Consider the following 7,523-nt stretch of genomic DNA (forward strand, 5'->3'; position numbering starts at 1 on the left):
GAAAAATAGGTTATGTGTTCCTAATTGTTCTATTCGGGAGTTGTTAGTAAGGGAGGCACATAGTGGTGGATTGATGGGACACTCTGGGGTTCAAAAGACTTTAGATGTATTGAAGGAGCATTTTTATTGGCCTAAGATGAGTATAGGTTGTAAAAAGGCTAAATCTAAGGTTTTACCACAAGGTTTGTACACACATTTACCTAAACCTAGTGAGCCTTGGGTTGATATCTCGATGGACTTTGTTTTGGGTTTACCTAGGACTAAGAGAGGTTGGGATTCTATTTTTGTGGTTGTAGATAGGTTCAACAAAATGACACATTTTATACCATGTCACAAAACTGACGATGTCACGAACATTGCTGACTTATTCTTTAAAGAGATTATGCGTTTACATGGGGTTCCTAGAAGCATAGTGTCGGATCGGGATGTCAAATTTTTGAGTCACTTTTGGAGAGTTTTGTGGGGTAAGTTAGGCACTAAGTTACTATTTTCCACAACTTGTCACCTAGAAACAGATGGATAAACTGAGGTAGTGAATAGGACTATGACACAATTGTTACGCACAGTAATCAGTAAAAATTTGAAGAGTTGGGAGGAGTGTCTACCATTTGTTGAATTTGTGTACAATCGAGTTGTTCACTCTACTACGTCATATTCTCCATTTGAAATTGTATATGATTTTAATCCACTAACTCCTTTGGATTTAATTTCTTTACCTATGAATGAACGTGGTGGTTTAGATGGCAAAAAGAAGGCGGAATTGATTAAGTCACTCCATGAAGAGGTAAAAGCCCAAATTGAAAACAAAAGTAAGTTGGTTACGTCGCAGGCGAACAAAGGTAGGAAGCGCGTGACATTCGAGCCAGGAGATTGGGTTTGAGTACATCTTAGGAAAGAGCAATTTCTGAAGCAAAGGAAGTCCAAGTTGCAACCGAGGGGCGATGGTCCATTTCAAGTGATTGAAAAGATAAACGACAATGCTTACAAGTTGGACCTTTCAGGTGAGTACAATGTTTCGGCTACTTTTAATGTATCTGATCTCTCTTTGTTTGATACAGGTTTAGATTCGAGGACGAATCCTTTTGAAGAGGGGGAGATGATATGATCCAGGAGTCGAGCCCGACGAAGGCAAGTGCGAGACAAGACTCGTTGATAGTCGATGGCGGACCAATGATGCGATCAAGGGCAAAGCAAGTGAAATGAGCGATGTGATTGCTCGTTCAAGAAATCATTGATGGAACCATGTTCGGGACTCAAAATGGAGCAACTTTCATGTTCGGGTCGAATGTCGAATTAACTTGGATCAATTTGTTATCAAGCGACGAAATCGGAGGCTGAAAATAAGCCTGTGAGACTGCACAGCAAAAACACCATGCGGCTGCACAGTAGCATACCGAAACTTAAATTGTGATTTTTTGTTGAACCATGCGACCACATGGAAATACACCATGCAGCCGCACAAACCAAAAATCTGGCAAATTTTCCAATTTTGACAATTTTTCATATTTTGTTAGATTTTGATTCTTTTCCATATTTTGGAGATTATGCTCGACTTTTGCACGATTTTTACCTAATTTTTAGATTTAGTATAAATAGGAGTTTTCATTCAATTGTTAAAAACCTTTTGACATTATTGATATTGAATTAAAGTGAGGCGTATTGTCTTCTCTTCATCGTTCTTCATTGAACAACTTCGAACTTATCAAGTGTTAACTTGTGGCGTTCAAACAACCGGATTTAATTATTGGATTGTGTAATCAAGGGGTCTTTCAAGTGTCGTTCTTGTTGGATTTTTTGGTTCGACTTTCTTTTGGGTTAATCCTAAACTTTGGATTAATTTGGTTTTCTTGGGTTCGTCAATCTCGTTGTGGGTTTCGTAGTCAATGTTGCTACGGGGTTCGCATCACCTACCTTAAGCTTGGAGTTTGAATATCCTTTTTACGTTCAATAAATAATAAAATCCAACGTACTTTTTGCCTCTTCTTAGAAAATTTTCAAATTTAGTCTATGGAAAAAAGAGTAAAATGATTTTATGTATAAGTATAATCGGGAGAGAATTTAGAGGTTGCAGAAGATGTAGGAGATTGTTTTTCAAATGCAAAAAGGGTGATGGCAAGTGACCAAAAAGTGAGTAAAAGCAAATGGTTAAGTGGGATGTTAATTAGGGGTATAAAATGGGGTTAAAAACGTGTAGGTTGCATTCAAATGAAAAGGCACCAGTTTCTTTTCTTTGTGTTCTTTATATATATATATATATATATATAACATAATTGGTTTTTAAATGATAGGGGACAGTTAGTTTATGGCACCTAAATATATGCAAACCCAAATAGTCATTACACACATAACATTCATATAAAAAATGCCTTGCGGGTTAAAATTGAATTGATAATGTTAATAATTTCATTTATCATGAAGATTAATGAGGATAATTAGATTTCATGAATTATATTAAACATATTCATTTCCTTCCCACTATAACCGTACATATTCCTAGAAAGTCATTATATACACACACACACACACACACACAATGATAACACTTTTATTTTATTAGAATAACTCGGCACGGCTAGCTCAAAATAGGAAATTTGTGGTTTAAATTTGAATTCGACGTCTTACGAAAATCTTTAGACAAGTGAGCTAACATTACTATAGTGAGCAAAACTTTAACTTGGACTATTAAGAAGTGTCGTCAAAATAAATATTTATCGTTTAAAAGAGATTTTGACACCTTATAAAAAGTTTAAAACAAGTGCACATAACTATACTATCGTGACCAAAGCTTTAATTAAATTCTTAGGAAGGGTCATAACGACACAATAATATAACTCAAACTATTTTTGGGTTTTACAAGGAATTTTTCTTTTAAAACGAAGCACAAGATTTATTTTTATTAATTTTTTTTTCGGTCTAACTCTCCCCCACTTAAAATAATTCTATCCTCGAAATTTAACTTACTTGTTTAAGGAGTTCGGGATACTTGCTTAAAATGTCTTCTTCCCTTTCCCAAGTGGCCTCACTCTCACTAGTCTACTCCACTAGACTTTGACTAATGGAATCTTTTGATTTCTCAGAACATGGTCTTTTCTCTCTAGAATCACTACAGGAACTTCTTCGTACGTCATATCACTCTGAACATATAGTGATTGAACATTCACCACATGGTTAGGATCTGAAATGTATTTTCTCAACATAGAAACGTGAAATATGTTCTGCACTGCTAATAGTTCGGGTGACAATGCTAAACGATATGCCACATTCATAATTTTTTCAAGAATCTCAAATGGACCAATAAATCTTGGACTCAATTTTCCTTTCTTTCCAAATTGTAATATTCTTTTCATTGGTGCCACTTTGAGAAATACTTTCTCTCCAACCTCAAAAGTTAATTCTTTTCTCCTTTTGTCAGCATAGCTCTTTTGACGATCTTGGGCGGTCTTAATTCTTGATTTAATTTTATGTATAGCCTCAACAATCTTTTCGACCAATTCTGGACCTAAAACTTTCCTTTCACCAACTTCGTTCCAATATAATGGCGAACAACATCGACGACCATACAAAGCCTCATATGGTGCCATGCCAATAGTAGCTTGGAAGTTATTGTTGTATGCAAATTCAACAAACGGCAAATGGTCTTCCCACTTACCGCCCAAATCTGGGACACAAGCTCTCAACATATCTTCAAGTACTTGTATAGTTCGTTTAGATTGTCTGTCAGTCTGAGGATGGTATGCAGTACTAAACGTTAACTTGGTACCCATTGCTTTCTGAAGGCTTATCCAAAACTTCGAAGTAGACCTTGGGTCTCTGTCCGATACAATAGAAACTGGAACTCCATGAAGTCGCATAATCTCACTGCTATAAATCTATGCGAACTGTTCTAAACTATAGGTTGTCCAAACTGGTAAGAAATGAGCAGATTTTGTAAGTCGATCCACAATCACCCAGATCGCATCATGACCTTTCACTAATCTAGGAAAACCAATGACAAAATCCATTGCAATCTTTTCCCACTTCTATTTGGGTATATCCATAGGATTCAATGGCCCTAACGGCCTCTGATGTTCAGCTTTTACTTGTTGACAAACCATATATTTGGACACAAACAAAGCTATATTCCCGTTCATATTTCTCCACCAAAATCTATCACGCAAATCTTTATACATTTTTTTCCACCTGGGTGTGCAACATAAGGAGTAGAATGAGCTTCAGTCATAATCTCATTCCTCAATACTTTATCCTTCCGCACGTATAATCGACCCTTAAATATCAAGGCTTTGTCTTCGGCTATTTCAAATCATTTTCTCTTCTCAGTTCCCACATCAGCCCTGATCTTTTTCAAAAAGGGATCATTTTGTTGGACAACTACTATTCTGTCCCTGAGTGTCGATTTCACAGTAAAACTTGCTAACATCGTCGATGTCCATACTAGTGACGTTAAAACTTCAATTCTCAGGTTCTCAAAATCTCTGATTAAATGATCCTACCTCGTATAAAGTAGTGACAACTGTCTCATGTTCTTTCTACTCAACGCATTAGTGACTACATTAACCTTACCCTGATGGTACAAGATAGTGCAGTTTTAATCCTTCACCAATTCTAACCACCGTCGTTGTCTCATATTTAACTCTTTCTGGGAGAAGAATTATTTAAAACTCTTGTGATCAATATAAATCTCACACTTGCTCCCGTATAGGTAGTGGCGCCAAATCTTCAAGGCGTGCACTACCGCTGCTAGTTCGAGATCATGTGTAGGATAATTCTGTTCGTATTGCTTCAATTGCCTTGAAGCATAAGCAATGACTTTCCCATGTTGTATCAAAATACATCTTAAACCAAGCTTGGATGTATCACTATAAATGACAAAACCTTCTGAATCGTCTGGAATAGTCAACACTGGTGTAGATACGAGTTTTTCCTTTAACTCCTCTAAACTCTGCTCAGATTTCTTTGACCATATAAATTTAGTACCCTTTCGAGTCAATTGTATCATAGGACTCGCTATCTTGGAAAATCCTTCTATAAATCTTCGATAATAATCGGCTAAAACCCAAAAAACTACGCACTTCTCCAACATTTGTAGGTTTCGGCCAATTGGTCATGGCCTCAACTTTGGATAGATCCACTTCAATTCCTCGTACTGAAACAGTATAGCCTAAAAATCCAACTCGATCTAGCCAAAATTCACATTTCTTGAATTTGGCATATAACTTTTCCTCATGCAGTGTTTCTAAAACTATCCTCAGATGTTCTTCATGTTGATGAGAATCTCTCGAGTCTATCTATATGTCATCAATAAATACGATGAAAAACATGTCCAAATATCGATAGAACACTCTATTCATCAAGTCCATAAACACCACAGGGGCATTCGTCAAGCCAAAAGGCATCACTATAAACTCATAATGTCCACATTGGGTCCTAAATGCTGTCTTTGGTATGTCAGTCGACTTGATATTATTTTAGGTATGGACTGGTTGGGTGAGAATCGAGCCACGATAGTGTGTTTTGAGAAAGAGGTAATTTTTTGAAAATCGGGAGAAGAGGAGTTTAGATTTTATGTATGAAGGATTAAGGCACTTCCTCGTGTTGTATCAACTTTAAAAGCAAATAGCATGTTGAGAAAGGTTGACTGCCAAGGATATCTTATCAATCTTACTAGCACATTCACTCAAGAGAAAGTATTAGGTGATGTGCCAATAGTACGAGAGTATGTTGACGTGTTTCCTAAAGATCTACCAGGTACTCCGCCTAATAGACCAGTGGAGTTCATGATAGATCTAATACCTGGAGCTACCCCTGTGTCCAAAGCTCCATACCGAATGGCACCAAAGGAATTACAAGAGTTGAAGATGCAGCTTGAAGAACTTCTAGACAAAGGGTTCATTAGACCAAGTGTGTCTCCATGGGGAGTTTCGAAACTCTTTGTAAGGAAGAAAGATGGTACTATGAGGATGTGCATCGACTACCGTGAACTTAATAAGTTGACGATTAAGAATAAGTATCCCCTTCCTAGGATTGAGGACCTATTTGATCAGTTGAAGGGTGCATCCGTGTTCTCAAAAATTGATCTAAGGTCAGGCTATCATCAGTTGAAGATCAAGTCAACTGACATACTAAAGACGACATTTAGGACGCAATATGGGCATTATGAGTTTACAGTGATGCCCTTTAGGTTGACGAATGCCCCTGCGGTGTTTATGGACTAGATGAATAGAGTGTTCTATCGGTATTTGGACATGTTTGTCATCGTATTTATTGATGACATATTGATATTGATGCGAGCCCCGTATCAATGGAAACTACGAAACCCACAACGAGATTGATGCGGAACCCAATAACGCCAATACTAACCCGATTTTGGATCTTGAACCCCAAGAATTGAACTAAGAATCCCTAGATTAGCAAAGAACCTAAAATCCCTTGATTACAATTAAAAGAACCCACAATCCGATTGATTAGAACGCCACAAGAAATTGAATCTTGATAAGTTCCAAGATTGTTCAAGAAGAACAAGAAATCGAAAGAATAATTCTCTCTCTATAATATTAAGCAAAAATCAAAGTTGTTACAATAAAAAGTAATCTCCTATTTATACTAATGAATAAAAAGTCAAAAACCATCGAATTATGGTAATAATTTGATTTCATAAGAATTCTATCGAAACTAGGAAATTCGGCAAAAATTAGAAAATTCGCCAATTTTTTTGGCTTGTGCGGCCGCATGGTGTAAATCCATGCGGTTGCATGGTTTAACAAAAAAACAATATTTGTTTTCGGTATGCCACTGTACGGCCGCATAGGCTTGTCTTCAGCCTTCGGTTTCGTCGCTTGATAACAAATTGATCCAAGTTGATTCGACCTTCGACCCGAATATAAAAGTTGCTCCATTTTGAGTCCCAAACATGGTTCCATCAATGGTTTCTTGAACGAGCAATCCCATCGCTTGTTTCACTTGCTTTGCCTTTGATCGCGTCATTGGTCCGCCATCGACTATCAACGGGTCTCGTCTCGCACTTGCCTTCGTCGGGATCGACTACTAGATCATATCATCCCCTCCCTCTTCAAAAGGATTCATCCTCGAATCGAACCTGCATCAAACAGAGAGAGGTCGATACATTAAAAGTAGCCGAAACATTGTACTCACATGGTAAATCCACTTCGTATGCATTGTCATTGATCCTCTCGATGATTTGAAACGGTCCATCGCCTCGTGGTTGCAATTTTGACTTCCTCTGTTCTAGAAAACGCTCTTTTCTGAGATGCACCCAAACCCAATCTCCAGGCTCAAATGTAACGCGTCTTCTTCCTTTATTTGCTTTTGATGCAATCATCTTTCCTTTCTCTTCGATCTGCATCCTGACCTTTTCATGGAGTTTTTTCACCATTTCGGCTTTTTGTTTCACATCTAAGCTACCTCGTTCGTGCACAGGCAAATGCATTAAATTCATAGGTGTTAGTGGATTAAAACCATAAACAATTTCAAAAGGAGAAAACGAAGTAGTAGAATGTGTAGCTCGA

Source organism: Olea europaea, chromosome 12, assembly GCF_002742605.1.
Source record: "Olea europaea var. sylvestris chromosome 12, O_europaea_v1, whole genome shotgun sequence".
In the NCBI taxonomy this organism is placed as follows: Eukaryota; Viridiplantae; Streptophyta; class Magnoliopsida; order Lamiales; family Oleaceae; genus Olea; species Olea europaea.